This window comes from Microcebus murinus, chromosome 6, assembly GCF_040939455.1.
Source record: "Microcebus murinus isolate Inina chromosome 6, M.murinus_Inina_mat1.0, whole genome shotgun sequence".
NCBI lineage: Eukaryota > Metazoa > Chordata > Mammalia > Primates > Cheirogaleidae > Microcebus > Microcebus murinus.
The window spans coordinates 110,193,682-110,211,062 of NC_134109.1; the positions used below are offsets into that span (position 1 = coordinate 110,193,682).

General features: G+C 62.6%; 1 protein-coding gene across 1 annotated transcript in view; it reads left to right on the plus strand.

The window, feature by feature from the left end:
* The first annotated feature begins 272 nt into the window (after window positions 1-272).
* The window catches only part of LINGO1 (leucine rich repeat and Ig domain containing 1), a 163,180-nt gene continuing 146,071 nt past the window's right edge, over window positions 273-17,381 (plus strand). Inside the window, exon 1 of the mRNA XM_012735392.2 lies at window positions 273-375. The gene's annotated coding sequence lies outside the window, so the exon portion shown is untranslated. The remainder of the gene's footprint in view (window positions 376-17,381) is intronic.

A 17,381-nucleotide genomic window follows, 5' to 3' on the forward strand; every position in this document is an offset into this window, starting at 1 on the left:
CTGGCCCCCCGGAAGACGGGACCCGCTCGCCGTCACGGGGTGCCAGGAGCCGGGCGCTGGGTCAGATGCCAACTGCCAGAGCTTCCCCTTTACCACCGCACTCTCTTCATCCCGTCTCTGCGTTGAAGGAAGGGTGTGTGTGGGGAGATGTCTGGGCATTTATTGCTTGGTTGTGGTGGGCAGGGGCATCAGGCCCATCCGTGTGCGTGACCCGCAGCCCGGGCCACCTGCTGCCGCCACTTGGGTCACAGCCGTGCCCTTCTCCCCGCAGCCTCCTGCGCCCGCGGGCCCTGAGTTGCAGCGTGCGTGGGCAGAGAGGGCGACTGAGCCGGCCGCTGACCCAGCCCCGCACTCCCCGGACGCCGCCAGCCTGAGGTGAGAGGCCGCTCTGGCCAGCGGGCAGTGGGGCGGTGTCAGCTGTGGGCGTGGGGGTCGGGGAGGCCGCCGCAGGGCGCTCTCTCGGGGCTCCCGCCTCTTCCTCCCAACACGCTGCCCGGTCTGGGCGGTCTGGGCGGCGGTGCTGCCCCCTGCCAGCCCTCGCTCGGTGCGCCGGGACTCCGGCCGCAGCCCAGGCCTGGGCGTCCTTCCCATCCTTCCCAGGGACGGGCTCTGCTGGACGGCGGGCGGGCGGCCGACGCTCCGTGTGGCGGGGGAGGTCTCTGAGGGTGGCCTTCAGGGCTCTGTCCTGGGTCCTGTCACACTGTTGACCAAACGTGTGCCTGACTGCAGCTCAGGAGGGAGCTGGAACATGGGCTGAGACAGTCAGGGCCCAAGAACCTGTCAAGAGGCTGGCACCGGCTCTGATGTGTGGAGCTTAACGGGGCTTCACGCCAGGGTCAGCGCGTGGGTCCAGACACCTTCAGGGCCAGGTGAGGCTCAGACCCCAGGTATGTTCGTGTGACAAGCACTGGCAGCCAGGTGACCTTGGCTTTCTGTGAACAGAGCACATGGGCTCTTGGACTGTATCACGAGGAGCAAGACACCCAGAATGTGGGAGATGACAGACCCTCCCACATCATGTTCCATGTGAGGGGGTGTAGAGGAGCCACAGCATGTCCCAGAGAGGTAGGAGATGGGAAGAAGGGGGATCTGGGTTGCTGGCTGGCTGGACCCCTGGCTTGCTGTGACCTTGGGCAAGTCACCTCCCCCTGTATCAGGGCTCACACCCCTGTTCTTTGTTCTTTTTTTTTTTTGAGACAGAGTCTCACTTTGTTGCCCAGGCTAGAGTGAGTGCCGTGGCGTCAGCCTAGCTCACAGCAACCTCAGACTCCTGGGCTCAAGCAATCCTTCTGCCTCAGCCTCCCAAGTAGCTGGGATTACAGGCATGCGCCACCATACCCGGCTAATTTTTTCTATATTTTTAGTTGGCCAGTTAATTTACTTCTATTTATAGTAGAGACGGGGTCTCACTCTTGCTCAGGCTGGTCTCGAACTCCTGATCTTGAGCGATCCGCCCGCCTCGGCTTCCCAGAGTGCTAGGGTTACAGGCGTGAGCCACCGCACCCGGCCCATCCCCTGTTCTCGACAGGCCTCTGTGACCCGTGCGGAGGCTGCAGAGGGGCTTCGAGAAGCGGAAGGTTGGGGGGCTCTGGCAGCAGGCTGGCCGGCCGTCTCCTTCTCGTTTCTTGGGCGGAGGCCTGGGGCTCAGCAGGGCAACAGGCCTGGAATCCCGTCTCCCGCAGGACTGGGGGACGGTGCGGCCGAGGCTCGGCCAGCCCTGCTCTCGCGCCGGGAAGCTGGTGGAGTGTGGCGCCTGGGCGTCCGTGCCGGGCACTAGGCTTTGCTCTGAAGCCCAGTCGTCTCCGTCAGAACATGTCTGCTAGCGAGCCGGTCTGGGCGGAGTGAGCAGCTAGCGAGCCCCTCCAGTGGAGCCTGGAATTGCTGACGGGAGTGGGAGAGGACGGGTCAGGGCTGTCCGCGAGGTGGCCAGGGTGGCGAGAGGCGGAGTGATCGGGCTCGCCCACACCCGGACCAGGAGGCCGAGGAGCCTCCCCGCTGCCCAGGCAGACGGAGCACCCGCGGGCGTGGCAGCAGGGGCGCGGCGGGCAGAGGGGCATGTGTGCAGGGGCCCGGCGGGGCTTGCTGGAGGAGGTGATGCCTGCGCTGAGCCTTGGAGTCTGGAAGGTCCTTTTGAAACATTCTATTTTTCTGGTCATAAAAAAGTAATGTGTGCTCTCTATAGAAAAATGTGAGCACTTGGGTGTTTAGCCCATCAGTCTTTTACAAAATATGTATTTATGACATAATTGGGATTAAGCTGTACTTACTATTTTCTAACCTGCCTTTTGCACTTAATACCATACCAAAATCATTTTCCTGTCGTTAAACACTCTTCCACAGTGTGATTTTTGATGGTGGCGCAACGTGTCAGCCTGTGTGTGCCGTAGCGTGTCCTGCCAGTCCCGTCGTGCTGTGGCGGTTTCCAGAGCCTTGTCGTTGCAGATAACACCTGCATGGACGGAGTGGGGTGCGTAGGTTAGGGTGGGCAGAAAAGGCTTGTGCTGGGTCTGGGGGTGCGGCCGGCCTGAGCAAGGCGGAGAGGTAGGGCAGTTGGGAGTGTGGGGGGTGACTGCCGGAGGGGCTGGAGCTGGTCACGGAGCCCCAGGGGCCGTCCCAGGGCTGGGGCTTGGCTCAGCAGAGCTCCGGACCCCGGGAGGAAGCCCAGGGGTTTCCTTGCTGTCCCTGCTTCCTCTGTCCCCTCTTTTAGTGCTGCAGGGGTTGGAGGGGAGGGACAGGGTGGCAGAGGGCGGGCAGGCAAGGTTGGGGGTCCCAGATGCCACAGCTCTTGACCTCTCCAACACTGGCAGAATCAGTGGTGTCTAAGCCAAGCCTCTGCGCTCTGGCCAGCCCTGCCCAGGCGTCTGCCTTGCAGGAGGGCTGCAGGGACCAGCTCTGAACATCTCTGGACTCCTGGATCCGCACGGCTGGTCAGAGAGGCACCCCACCCCCTCAGTGGTGGGGGGGCCCATATGGGGACCCTGGAGGGCCAAGGAGGGAGGCTGGGGGTGCTGGGTCATCTCTTCCAGGAAGCTCCCCTGAGTCTCGGCGGAGCTAGTGCACCTCCCTGTGCACGCCTTCTGGCCCGCACCTGCACGCCTGGGTTGGGATGACGCATAGCGTGGGCTGCTGCTCCCCACAGACCGCGGGGACTCTCAGGGCAGAGTCTTCCCTGGGTCGCCCCTCTGCTCGTGTGTGGCTTACACGAGGTGCTGCGCACCAGCTGCTGAAGTCATCGTTTGTTCAAGGGTTCATTCATCCTCCATTTGCCCCACTCGCTGACCCCGTGCGCGTCAGGCTCGGCTCTCTGTGCCTGGGATTGCGTCATGGGTGAGTAAGCCAGACCACGCCATTGCCCTCATGGAGCCTACATTCCAGCAGAGCAAGCAGAAAAAACCAGATAGGCAAATTAATATAAGGTTGGGAAGTCATAAATGCCCCAGGGAAAAATAAGGCCGAGAAAGGGAGTGTGATGGGGAGCCCCTCGCCAGGTGGTCAGGAAACCTCTCGGATGGCACCGGTGTCCTCTGAGCAGAGACCTGAGCAGAGGAACAGGCCTTGGGGACATCTGGACAGGCTCTGGTCTGGGACCAGCACAGGGGCCCCTGTGGCTGGAGGGTGGTCGTGGGGGGAGGCTGAGAAATTGGGTCCAGCTGGGAGTCAGAGAGCGACGCAGGGGTGTGAGGATCTGAGGTTGCGGGCTGGTCTGGCTGCCTGCTGGGGACAGGATCATGGGTGGGTGGGTGAGAGCAGAGCTGGGGCCAGTTGGCAGGCCCCAGCGTCAGTCCAGACGAGAGATGGGGGGCTTGGCCTGGGTGTGGTGGGGACAGGTCCCTTCACACTTGTGGGAGGCTTTGAAGCGCAGCTGAAGGATGGGCGGTGGGAGAGATCGGGCCTGGGAGAGGCGAGTGCTGGCACCTTTCCCCAAGCCGAGGGCCAGGGCTGAGAGCCAGCCTGCAGGGGACAAGCAAGAGTCCTGCTGGGAAGTGTCTTTGGGGCTGGTGGCCCCGTGGGGCGCTTGCCCAGACAGTGGGGAGTGTGCGTGCCGCTCAGCAGGGAGACCGGGCCAGAGGTGCAGTTGAGGGAGCCTGGCGTCGGCGTGGGTTTTGGAGCCCCTGAGCCTGGACCAGATCGTGAAGAGAAGAAATCTGGGCCTTGCTGCTCGGGGGAGCCAGCGGGGGCTCCCTCCCGATGGGCGGCCTGTACAGGCCGGGCTCTGGATGTCCCGGTCTGGAGAGGCTGCTGCCAGCTCCCCTTCTCAGCTGATCCTCCCAAATGGCCTCGTGGTTGCCACCATCGTTCTGTGACGTTCGTTAGGGCTGCTGTGGGCAAGGAGTGCGGTGCTGCTGCTGGCCTGACCCTCTCACCCTTTCCTCCCCCGAGAGAGCCAAGTCTGGAGCAGCCTTGGCCTTGGTGGTCATTAATACAGGCCTTCCTTCAGGTCATGCTCCTCCTCAAGAACCTTCAGTGGCCCCTTATTGTTTAAGGTTGAAATCCAAGATCCTTCTCCTGGTTATCCAAGGACTTTCATGATCTGTCTGAAGCTGACCCTTTCTGTGCCCTCTCCTTTCCAACGGGTGAGTCTGCTCCTCATCGCCCCCAACCAGGCTCCTGCCTCACCTTCTGTCACTCAGTCTAGAATGCTTTTCTTAAGCCCCAGCCACTTCCTGCCTCTTCTGGATGTCGTCCCTGACTCTTCCAGCCCCGTTGTCCCTCTGAGTGGCCACGTGTGCCCTGCGTCTGGTCCTCTCCAGGCCCACAGCTGTGTTGAGCTGTCCCACCACATTACCCAGCTCGTCCTGGTCCTCAGCTTGTCTTGATCTTTGTCCTCCACGTGCTCTTGTCCCTCGCGTGTCCTGCCCACGTGCCGCCCCACCCCACGTGCCGCCGTCAGAGCTCTTCCCAAACGGGCCCTGTTCACACTGGGTGCTCTGTGGGCTGGGGTGCCCATGGCTCTGCACAGGCCCAGGGGTGTCACTGGAGACAAGGTTCCTCTGGGGCCCACCCAGACCTGTTCCAGAACTGTAGGGGACCCAGGAATCTGGGCAATTAACAAGCCCCATAGTCACTTCTTGATGATCAGCTGTGTTGGGACGCATTGGCCCAACCCCAGCTCGTGCTGGGGGGGTGCAGGTGTCCTTGAGATTGTGACCTCTGACCTTTACTTGCATGCCTTTAGGGACAGGGACCTCACTGTCTCCAGGGAAGCCGAGGCCTCGGATGCAGCTCTGGCGTGGCTGAGCTGAGCTGCCTCCCTAAGCCTCTGGGCAGGGCCGGGCTCACACGGGCAGGGGGGCTCTGCTTCCCACCCCAGGCCCAGTGTGGGGCCTGGTGCGTGGTGGGCACTCGGCACTCTGTGGCTGCACGGTGGCTGGAGGACTCACTCCCTCACTCTGCCTGCCCGGCCTCCGCAGTGACTGCTCTTGCTGCTGTCCCTAGCCCTCCACTAAGGGCGGCAGCTCATGTGAAGCGCTGCGTGGCCATGCTGCCAGCCCCTGTGTGTGCGAGGAGCCACCAGCGTGGGTGGCAAGGGCGTCCGCATGTCCAGAACGCAGCCCATCCTGTGACTCATCCGCCCCGTGGCACTGAGGAAGACTGCCATTCCTGTTCCTGCGGCGAGTGTCTGGGGAGCACCTGCCGTGTGCCCGGCCAGCCCTGGGGACAGAGCGGACAAGCCGAGGTTTGGAGAGGGCAGGGGCTTGTCTGGCGCCGCGCAGCTAGTGAAGGGCCCAGTCTGCTCTAGGACCCAGGTCTGAGGAGTGTTAGTTTGCCAGGGCTGCTGTGACACGGGACCGCAAACGGCATGGCTTACACACACGTTTGTCGCCTCACAGTTCCGGAGCCTGGAGGTCTGAAAGGACTGGTCCCTCCTGAGGACTGCGAGGGAGGGCGTGTCCCAGGCCTCTCTCCTTGGCTTGCAGATGACCGTCTACCCGTGTCTCCGCACGCGGCCCTCTCCCTGGTGCCACATTGCCAGCTGCCCTCGTGCAGTACTCGGCAGTTTAGACTGCACATTTCTTCTGCTCAGGACACCAGTCGTGTTGGATTAAGGCCTGCCCTACTCCAGTGTGACCTCATCCTGATTAGCTAAGTACATCTGCAATGACCCAGTTGCCAAATAAGGTCACATTCTGAGGTTCTGGGGGTTAGAGCTTCAACTATAACTTTTGGAGGGACACAATTCAGCCCATAACAGGTGACAGGAGCTGTGACTTTCGCAGCAGCCAACTGTCCTGGGCCGGCTTTGGCAGCTGTGAGCAGCTCAAGGCACGAGAGGCTCACGGGGAGCAGTGAGGCTGCCCCATGCTGTCGGGACACAGAGAGGAGGGTCCTGCACCAGGGCTGGGACCGGCTTCTTTGAGGTCTGGCCCTGCCTGGGATGCTGGCCAGGTGCGGAGCGGCGGTGGTGTGCGCTGCGGCTGTGCAGCTCCTGCCTGGGGTGAGAGGCAGGTACGTAGAGTGGGCTGGGAGGAGGAACTTCCCAGTTCTTAGTGGGGTGCCCTGGGGGAGAGGCTTTTACTTCTGAGCCTTGGTCTACCTGACTGAATTGGGGACTGTCCTGTTGGCCTGCTTTTGTCACAGGCCCATGGCTCGGCTCAAAGGGGAGAAGGAATAGAAACGTGCTTTGTCTCTGTTCATCTTTCCGTTCGTGCTCTGCACAGAGTCACCGAGTACAGTGTGTGCGGGGCTCTGCGCGTCGGGGACACAGAGCTGGGATGGTCGTGGCCCTGGCCCTCAAGCAGCACACAGGCCTCGAGTGAAGCAGGCAGGTGTAGGTGACAGTCTGGAGCCAGACTGGGGTCCAGTCCCAGCTCTGCCACTGGCTAAGGGTGTGAATTTAGGCAACGTCCGTAAGCTCTCTGGGTCTCAGTCTCTCCATCAGTAAGCTGGGAGTAACAACAGCATCTGCCTTGAGTGGGTCAAGCAGGCCGATGCATGTGAGGGGCTTAGAGCAGTGTCTGGCACATAGCAAATGCTTAATAAATTGGATGCTGAGTGATCAGCTATGGGAGAGTGTGACAGGGAGCTGCAGAGGGGCTTATGGGCTGTTCATTGGGTATTAGGCTCCGGAACCCTGCAGACGTGGTGGGCCCAGACTGGGCAGGATGGGTCCATCATCATTTTAGTCCTTTAGTCACTCGCCACCCTGCTCTGAGCATGGGCGCTAGGGTGGGGCGGTGAGGAGGGCCGTGGAGCAGGTGCGCCCACAGGGAGGGCAGGGTGCCTTGCACGGTCGGGGCCTGTGCAGGGAAGCGTGCCGCCTCTAGCCCTGCATCTGGGGAAGGGCGGTGGCACTGCTTGGCTTTCTTAGCCTTTACGTTCAGTCTCAGGTTTTGGGGAGAGGAGATGTTGGGGAAGCAAAATTAAAATTCCTCTTTGAGAAGCTAACAACTTCCCAATTAAAGGATTCTTATTCGTGAGATGCCTTAGAGGCCTTTTCAATCAAGAGGCTCTTCTGAATAATAAAAGGGCCGGGCTGGGCTTGGAGCAGCCGAGCTGCTGGCAAGGAGGTGGCACATTGGGGACGGGCACCCTGGCTTGTGTGTGATGGGGGCAAAGCTGCAAGGCTTTTCCACTCAGCAGCTGGGGTGGAGGGTGGCATGGGGAGGGCAAAGAGGAGGGCCTGTCCCCATCCCATCCCCAGCAGCCCTCAGCCCTTGGTCCACAGCCCAGCCGCCACATTTAGCCCGCACGCCCCCCCTGGCTCCTCCCAGCAGCTGGCTGCTTCATGCCCGCCTGGCTCTCAGTTTTGCTCATGCCTGGAGCCCCTTCTGGTTGGACCACTTTGTGACTCCCCATCCACTCTTGGGAGCACTTCTGCTGTGCCCCCTCAGCATCCCCCCATGGTAGCCAGCAGCGGTGGGTGTGGCCTGGACCATGTGCTCTGGATGGGGACACTTCCCTGGTGCCCACGCCAAGCCTGCTACCCTGACCTTGCTCTCCTGGGTGTGGTGGTGGTGGTGTCTATACGGTGTGTCTACCTGCCCGTCAGCCTGGTGCCTCCACCCAATGCACCCAGCTGGCTTCCCGGAGGCTCTGGGGTCCCGCTTGCAGCTGAGTGACTGTCAGGCGTTCCAGGAGAGGTGCAGCCACAGGCCCTGCGGGCTTGCCCACTGTGCACAGAGTGCCCGAACAGTGCCAGGCCCTGCGTGCCCTCCCGTCTTCACATACCTGGGAGGCAGCTGTGACCACCCTTTACACACGAGGAAGTGGCGGCTCAGGGGTGACCCTCTGTGCAGCAAGGAGTTCTCACTAAAGAGGGGCCATGTCCTCTGGGGCTCTCCAGGTCACTAAGCAAAGAGGAGTTGGAGAGGTGGTGGCCAAGGCCCTCTCCTCAGTGGGCAGCCAGGCGGCTAGCCTGGCCCTGATGGGCTGCCACAGCACTCATCAGTGTCGTTGGAAGAGATGGTCCGCGGCAGGTGGGCCCTCTGTCCAGGCCGTGGCGAGGGTGGCGGGCGTGTTTGCAGCCCGTACCTGCTGCCCCCCACTGCCCCGTGTGGCCGACTTTCCGGGCGCCAGTGCGCCGAGGCTGTCCGCGTAAACACCCGGAACTGCAAAAGCCTGGCCCTGCGGCAGGGCGGCCACCTGTGTAGACGCTTCCCAGTGTCCTGGGGTTGGGGACAGGGAGGCAGCTGTGCAGCAGCCTGGGGGAGGGTGGCCCTAGGGAGGGGAAGGTGAGTCTGTGGGGCCCTGGGGTGGGATGGGTGGGGTGAGGTGAGCTGACCTGGTCAGCTGCCCTGACCAGGTGGGAGCTAAGAGAATTTGGATTCAAGTCCCAGCCCTGCCACTTACTATGTGGCCTTGAGCAAGTGACTCAGCCTCTCTGGACCTCTGTTTGCTCCTGAGTGGCACAGATGAGCTCCCTGTGGTGATGAGGCTCAGATGGGACAGCTATGTGAACCAGCTGGGCCCAGGGCTGGTGGTCCTGTATGTGGAGCATGGATTTGTGGACTGTGTCCTAATAGCACCAATTGGTGGGGCTGGGTCCCATCTTAGCCCTGATGCTGGGGAAAGTGATTCACTTCTTTTAATCTCAGTTCCCCCATCTGCACAATGGGCACAATAATACCTACCACGTGGGGCTGTGTACTCATCAGTGGGAGTCCTCCACACCCTTCTCCTTCATCAATTGATGAGCTCTCGTTGTCCTGAATACCCAGTGGGATTTGCTGGGCTTGGCTGCCACAAACGAGTAGGTGACGTGGTCCTTGCCTTTGGGTAGCAAGATGATGTTAGAGGGCCAAGGAGGGATGCCGTGAGCCTCAGGAAAGGGAAGGCGATAAGGGCTGGAGAAGGCAGGAAGGGCTTCCTGGAGGAGTCTAGTCCTCAGAGTTCGTGAGGATTTGGGGAGCTGGGGGTGGAGGAGTGGCGAGAGAGGCAGAGAGCTGCCTGCTTGGGAGGAGCAAGTGGACAGGATATGTGGGACAGGATGTGGCTGCCTGAGAGCAGCTGGTGGCAGGGGTGGGGGTGGGGTGTCAGAGCCCAGAGAGGTCCCAGCCCTGGAGCCCTGGGTGGGTGGAGGACCAGGAGTTGGGGGTGGGACAGCTGCCTCCTGAGGTAGGGCAGACGGACAGCAGCCTGTACCCCAGCATAGAGTGCCGCCTGAGGGCTGTGGGGAGGGTGGGGTCTTAGCGTAGAGTGCATGGACAGGACTCGCTGTGCTCCAAGGCCTTAGATCGCAGGTATGAAGGCCTCGTGTAAGGCCGGGGGGAGGCTGGTGGCAGCTGCCCAGACTGGTGGGACCGCATCTGAAGGCTGGGGCAACCTTCAGCCAGAAGGGACCAGGGGTTCTGGTGGCTTGAGGGCCGGGAGAGGGAGATGTGGGCGGAGTCTTCGGTGGGTTGGGGGCCAGGACACGCCCCCGTGGAGCACCCCTGTGTGCCAGGCCCTGAGCCGACCTTGGGGTTGCTCCATTTGCATTGCAGCTGGAGAGGGGCCGGCTCGGAGCCTCATGCTGAGGAGTTGGACGCTGGGCTCAGAGAGGCGAATGCCTCCCCTGTCCCGGGTCACGCTTCACGTCTGAACTCCGAACCTCATGCTCTCTCAGTGGCCCACGCTATCCCCAGGGCTGTGGAGTTCGGAGGTGATGGCCCCTAGAATTCCGTGGGCAGGTTCAGTGGAGCTGCAGCCAGATACGCAGTCTTCCTCGGCCTTGCCTCTGAGGGAGTGGGGTGTGGCCCGGTGCCACGCAGTGCTGGGGCTGCAGGCCCTCGTCCCCTGCTCCCCTCTCCCTGGGGTCTGGTGGCTCCTACCAGGCTCTGTCGGGTCTGGGGACCCAGGGGTCTTGCCAGCCATAGCCTGCTCATGCCTCTGAGCCACTGAGAGAGGCTTTACAATCTCAGCCCCAAATTAAAACCTATGAGCTCCTCAAAACAATGAAAAATCTCCCTAATAAAAGAAGAGGCACACCAGGCATGTCCTAGATGAATGGAGTGACTTCTGGGATTAATTCAGGATGTATGGGAGGGCACCCAGCCGGGAAAAGTGTGTGGTGGATATTGTAACAAATTGTTTGCTAGCGAGAGGAATAATTCTTAATGTGCGCCGGCTGCAAGGGAAGGCACCCCGGTGCCCGCAGCGCTGGGCACCAGGTGGGGCTCTGCCAGCGCAGCCCTACTCTAGCCTCTGGGCCTTCAGTGACAGCTTTCCAACCCACAAGCTGGTCCGGGCGGGGTTGAGTGGGCCCGGCATCTGTCCTAACAGCCCCCAGCGTCTTCTGAGTCCTGATGGGGTGGGACTGTGCTTGCTAAATGCTAATTCCTCCTCCCCGTCCAGCTCTTCCGGGATGTCCTGGAGACACAGGCCTGCACGCCCCTCAGACCACCCGAGGGAAGTTCCTGTAGAATTGGCTCTCAGCTTGCCTCAGTGTACCCATCAGGGCTTGGGCAGCTGCCTCCTCCCTAGCTCCCTTGCCTTGGGATGGGGGTGGGGCAGCACTGAGCTCCCTGGCCAGCTGTGCCAGCCTCCTGAAGTGTCTTTATCGGGAACCTGGGAGAAGGCGGAGCAAGGTCCGCCCGCACGCGGATCGTGGAAGTTGAGGAAGGCCTCCTGCATCGCTGCCCCCCAGCGGGGCATGCCCGGTGCAGAGAAAAGCACCGGATCCTGAGCCAGACACACCTGCATGTGGCTTCCAGCTTCCCTGCTTGGTGGCTGTGGCGCTCTAGGCAGCTCCCGCGTCTCCCTAGCGTCTCTTTGTCTTGCCGTCACTGTTTCTGAGAGCACAATCTCACTCACCCACACAGCAGCCCAGAAGGTAAGTCCTTGACGATTCCCCTCGTATGGATGAGTGAACAGAGGCTCGCACTGAAGCAGGTTGCACAAGTGGCCGGGCCAGGACCCAGGCCTGGGTCAGAGGACAGGCCCCGTGCTGCAGGTCTGCTCCCTTCCCTGGGAGCAGGAGGTGCTGGGGCCCTTCAGAGGCTGAGGCAGGAGGCTTTGGGGACAGGGACTCTGACCCCTTCTCGCCACGCCTTCTGGCTTGGCGCTGCTGACCTAGCCATTCACTCACTCACCCACTCTTCAAGTGTCCATGACACTCCCACCAAGAGCCAGGTGCTGTCCAGTGCTGGGGATGCAGCACCTAGAACGTTCTGCCACCTCAGGTCGCTTCCGTTCCTGGGAACGACAGTGAGCCCAGCAGGGAATTTGGATAACTCGCCTGTGGTCAGACTGGGAGGGGGTCGGGAGTGGCTGAGTAGGGTGAGGGCTCCAGGCAGGTGACAGTGAGGCATGGGGGCTCCGAGTGGCAAGGCCTGGGTGGAGGAAGGAGTGGGTGGGGACGAAGAGGGGAGGCTTGGCAGCCTGCTGAGGAGATGGGGTGCAGTGGGGACGGGGGTGCTATGGAGTGTGCTGAGCAGGAGAGTGACGGGACCCATGCGTGCTTTCCAAATCCCGCTGTGGCTCTGTGTGGACAATGGATTCGTGTGGTGGTGGGAGAGCCCGGAGCCGCCTGGGGGGGTGGGTGCAGGGCGAGGAGAGCAGTGGGGTCACGGTCACGGTCGCTGGTGGTGGCAGGCGACTGGACAGGGGCGCCGCCCTCTGAGGTGGGAGCCCGGGCCGGCGCAGGCAGGCGACTGGACAGGGGCGCCGCCCTCTGAGGTGGGGGACCCGGGGCGGCACAGGCAGGTGACTGGACAGGGGCGCCGCCCTCTGAGGTGGGGGGCCCGGGGCTGCACAGGCAGGTGACTGGACAGGGGCGCCGCCCTCTGAGGTGGGGGACCCGGGGCGGCACAGGCAGGTGACTGGACAGGGGCGCCGCCCTCTGAGGTGGGGGGCCCGGGCCGGCGCAGGCAGGTGACTGGACAGGGGCGCCGCCCTCTGAGGTGGGGGACCGGGGCGGCACAGGCTGGTGACTGGACAAGGGCGCCACCCTCTGAGATGGGGGGCCCGGGCCGGCGCAGGCAGGTGACTGGACAGGGGCGCCGCCCTCTGAGGTGGGGGACCCGGGGCGGCACAGGCAGGTGACTGGACAGGGGCGCCGCCCTCTGAGGTGGGGGACCCGGGGCGGCACAGGCAGGCGACTGGACAGGGGCGCCGCCCTCTGAGGTGGGGGGCCCGGGCCGGCGCAGGCAGGTGACTGGACAGGGGCGCCGCCCTCTGAGGTGGGGGACCGGGGCGGCACAGGCTGGTGACTGGACAAGGGCGCCACCCTCTGAGATGGGGGGCCCGGGCCGGCGCAGGCAGGTGACTGGACAGGGGCGCCGCCCTCTGAGGTGGGGGACCCGGGGCGGCACAGGCAGGTGACTGGACAGGGGCGCCGCCCTCTGAGGTGGGGGGCCCGGGCCGACACAGGCAGGCGACTGGACAGGGGCGCCGCCCTCTGAGGTGGGGGGCCCGGGCCGGCGCAGGCAGGTGACTGGACAGGGGCGCCGCCCTCTGAGGTGGGGGACCGGGGCGGCACAGGCAGGTGACTGGACAGGGGTGCCGCCCTCTGAGATGGGGGGCCCGGGCCGGCGCAGGCAGGCGACTGGACAGGGGCGCCACCCTCTGAGGTGGGGGGCCCGGGGCGGCACAGGCAGGTGACTGGACAGGGGCGCCGCCCTCTGAGGTGGGGGGCTCGGGGTGGCACAGGCAGGTGACTGGACAGGGGCACCGCCCTCTGAGGTGGGGGACCCGGGGCGGCACAGGCAGGTGACTGGACAGGGGCGCCGCCCTCTGAGGTGGGGGGCCCGGGCCGACACAGGCAGGCGACTGGACAGGGGCGCCGCCCTCTGAGGTGGGGGGCCCGGGCCGGCGCAGGCAGGTGACTGGACAGGGGCGCCGCCCTCTGAGGTGGGGGACCAGGGCGGCACAGGCAGGTGACTGGACAAGGGCGCCGCCCTCTGAGATGGGGGGCCCGGGCCGGCGCAGGCAGGTGACTGGACAAGGGCGCCGCCCTCTGAGGTGGGGGGCCCGGGGCGGCACAGGCAGGTGACTGGACAGGGGCGCTGCCCTCTGAGGTGGGGGACCCGGGGCGGCACAGGCAGGCGACTGGACAGGGGCGCCGCCCTCTGAGGTGGGGGGCCCGGGCCGGCGCAGGCATGAGAGCTAGGGTCGGGCCTTGCTGGGGTCGAGGCGCCAGCAAGCTGTCGAAGGGGCGTCCGTCCTTCTGCCAGTGCAGGGCCTTTGCGTGTCTGCAGATGCTCTCAAACAACTCTCACGTCTGGTCACACTTCTCCACGGGCAAAAGCTTTGCCCTCGTATGTTGGGTGTCTCACTGCCAGCCCATTCTTCAGATGAGGAAACTGAAGGGGAAACTGAAAACTTGGTCCCTCCACCGCACGTGGCCTTTCTCTGGAGCCCTGGCCCTGAGAGCAGACGGCAGGAGCCTGCCTGGCCCTCGATAGGAGGGCAGCAGGGAACCCCGGGAGGGGGAGCCCCGGCCACCCCTGCTGCCGTCTGTGTGTGTGTGGCGTGTGTGTGTGCACGCACACTTGAGCATGCGCGTGTGTTGGCCCATTAACAAACAGAGAAATAAATTAACACGTATTCAACCCACCAAATGTTCCTTCTGTTCTGTATAATAGAGCACGGGAACATAATTTTCCCCTGGAGCAAATCGCTACAGCTGAACCTGCTCTTCGTTTTCATCCAAAAACTGCTTAAAATTCTGGAACGCTTGTTGGTTTCGGGTCCTTTCCCTTCCTGGCTCCTGTTTCCAACCTCCAGGCTGCTTCCCTCCGCCTTCTCTGTTCTGGGCCTCAGAGGAGCCAGACTGTCACAGCTCCAGGGCTGCCACCCTGCGGATGGGAGCAGCCTGGAGGCAGCAGCTTGGGCTGAGGGCACAGAGGGTGAGGGGCTTTTGGTGTGTCGAGCATGAATGAAATGCCCAGGGCCGGCAGAAGAGACCACCAGCTTCCCACTGGGCCTGCTACAGTCATGCTGTGTGACCTTGGGCAAGCCACTACCCCCTCTGGGCTTTAGTTTCTGCCTGGCAAAATAGCACAGGTCATGCTTGCCTTCCCCACATGAACGAGCCTGGTGGTGCGGGAGCACTGTATGGCTGTGAGCCGCCCGAGGACGCCGCCCCCAGGCCCTTCTAGGAGCCTTCGGATTCAGGGACTCTTGGCCTGCTTTTGAAATCCTCTAGGGCACTTCTAATTTTCTTAAAGCAAATTAATTTTAATCCACTTTAATTAAACATATCTTATGAAAATGTGTACTTATTCATAGACCTTCTCTCTGCATTCCTGATCATTTCTGCCATTCAGAGCCGAGCCCAGTCCCCACTTGCAGGCAACCCCCTTGGGGGTGGGAGCTGGGCTGGGGGAGCCTTTCTCTGATTCCTGGCTGGCTCCATCCTGGCTGAGCTACCTTTGCTGGAGGCAGAAGGGGGAAGCAGTCCAGCGCTCCATAGCCAGAAACTCCAGCCTCCTACCCCTGGTTCCAGGACTGCCTCTGTGCTCCTCAGGAGAGGAATTAAACTGCCCCCAAATTGCTGAGGGTTTGCAGGTGGAATGAAGGGGGCCTTGGCCAGGCCCACTGTGTGGGGAGCTTCAGGCAGCCGGGGCCTGGCACCCCAGGACGGCTCAACGCCTCGTCTCCTCCGAAGAGCTCTCCTCGACTTCGCCGTCAATCCGCTCGGGCCGGCATAACAAAATACCGCACACTGGGTGGCTTAACCAACAGAAATTTATTCTCCTACCTTTCTGGAGGCTGGAAGTCTGCGATGGTTGGGCCAGCATGGCTGGGCGCTGGTGAGGGCTCTCATCCTGGCTTGCAGACGGCAGCCTTCTTGCTGGTCCTCGCGGGGTGGCAGGTCGATGGGGGACAGAGAGGGAGGGGAAGAGAGGAGTGGAGCACGCATAGGTTCTGCCCTTCTGACCTCATTTAACCTTAAATTACCTCCTTCCTCCGAATATGTCACCCTAGGGGTAGGGCCTCAGATTTGAGTTTGAGGGGCACAGCGCCTGCACGCTGTGCCCGGCTGCGCTGGACCTGTAGTCTGACACTGTGTTGTAAGTGGATTCGGTTTCCCCAAGGCCAGTCCCAGCACAGGCCTGGGCATGCCGGGCTCCACGGTGACACTGCGGCTTGAGCTGCTTCCTGGCTGAGGGCACAGTTTGGGGGAGTTTCCAGCCCCTTACCCGGGTGTGCGTGGTGGGTGGACCCCATGCCCCACCCTCCCCACATCTGGGCTGTGTGTTGGCCATGTGAGGTGAGAAGCCCCCACACCTGCCCTGTGTCCCCTTAGGTGGCCTGCCATCGCCCACAGGGAAAGTTTGCCCTCCCCCGACCCCTAGCCTGTCTGAGGCCCTCAAACCTGGTCCCTGCCCAACCTGTGCTCTGCTCTGTCCCAGGAACACCCCAGATGGCTTTGTTCCCAGTTTCCATACCTGCTGCTCCTCCTGCCAGGTGTGGACCGGTGAACTCCTACCTATCCTGTAAAGCCCCCGAGCTGAGTTGGTCCCTCCCTCCTCTTAACTCGCGTGGCACTCTGGGCTTCCCCGTCCGGCACTGTCTGGCACTGTGCTTAACACCGCCAGATGGTCCTTGTCAGGGGTTGTGTCCGGTCCACGCCGGCCGGAAGCTCCTGGGTGCCTGGCTGCACGGCCGGCGCAGGGCGGACGGACAGATGAGCAGTCCCCGGGCACGGCCGGTCCGAGCACTGTGTCAGGCCGCGGGGCTGCCATGGCGGTGCTCGGGTTCTAGCAGGGGAGGCAGACATTAAACTAGGCAAGTAAGCACACAGGTTCCGTGTGAGGCGGCGGGGTGTGAAGGAGAGGAAAGGGCCGTGCGGAGGGAGGCACAGGAAACGGGGTGGGGCGCCTCACTGAGAAGGAGACTTTTAGGTAAAGGCCTGAAGGTGGGGCCACAAGGTGGGGGCATGCCTGGACTGCGCGAGGAACCCTGGTGGGGGGGACCAGAATGGGTGAAGAAGTGGGGGAGCTCGAGAGGGGAAGGAACTGTTGTCAGGGAGCAGACGGGGCCAGCACTTGCAGACCCTCTCGAGGGCTTGAGGCAGGCGCCACCGTGGGTATGACATTCTCTGACTTGGGCGTCTAGGGTCCCTCCGGCTGCTACGTTGAGGACGCTGTGGGAGGCAGGGAGGTGGTAGGAAGCCCTGGGGAAGGCTGTTGCAAGCGTCTAGGAGAGGTGGTGGCTTGGACCAGGGTGGTGGCCGTGGGGTGGTGAGAAGCTGTCAGATTCTGGCTGGACTTTGAAGGTAAAGCCGGCAGGATTTGCTGATGGCTCAGCCGCAACGGTGAGAGGAAGCGTGGCCCTGGTTTTGGCCTGGACGGCTGGGAAGATGGGGCAGTGCCACTGAGGACGGGCAGCCAGCAGCCTCAGGCAGGGGTGCAATGAGGCCCCAGCTGTGGACATGTGCCTCACGCTGTGGGCGTGTCCAGTGGGTAGCTGGTGACCGTGGCGGGCTACACAGTGACTCCCAAAGGTGCCCAGGCCCAAGCCCCGGAACCTGTGGCGTCGCCTTACATGGAAAGTCTGCCGGTGTGGCTGAATTAAGGGCTTGAGTTGGGGAGACTGTTCTGGACTGTCTGGGTGGGCCCCAAGCGCCCTCACGAGTGTCCCGGTGAGAGCGGCAGAAGGAACTAGGACTGCAGCAGGAGGAGGTGGTGTGGCCGCAGGGCAGAGACCGAGATGCGGCCCAAGGCAGGGAAGGCCAGGAGCTGACACCCCTGGTGTCTATGGAGGCCCTCACCCCCAACACCTAGGTTTTGGCCCAGTGAAACTTGTTTGGACTTATTGTCTCAGGAACTGTGAGAGAGTGAATTTTTGTTTACAAATTTCTTTTTCTTTTTCTTTTTTTTTGAGACAGAATCTCACTAAAGTGCCATAACGTCAGCCTAGCTCACAGCAACCTCAAACTCCTGGGCTTAAGGGATCCTCCTGCCTCAGCCTCCCGAGTAGCTGGGACTACAGGCATGCACCACCATGCCCGGCTA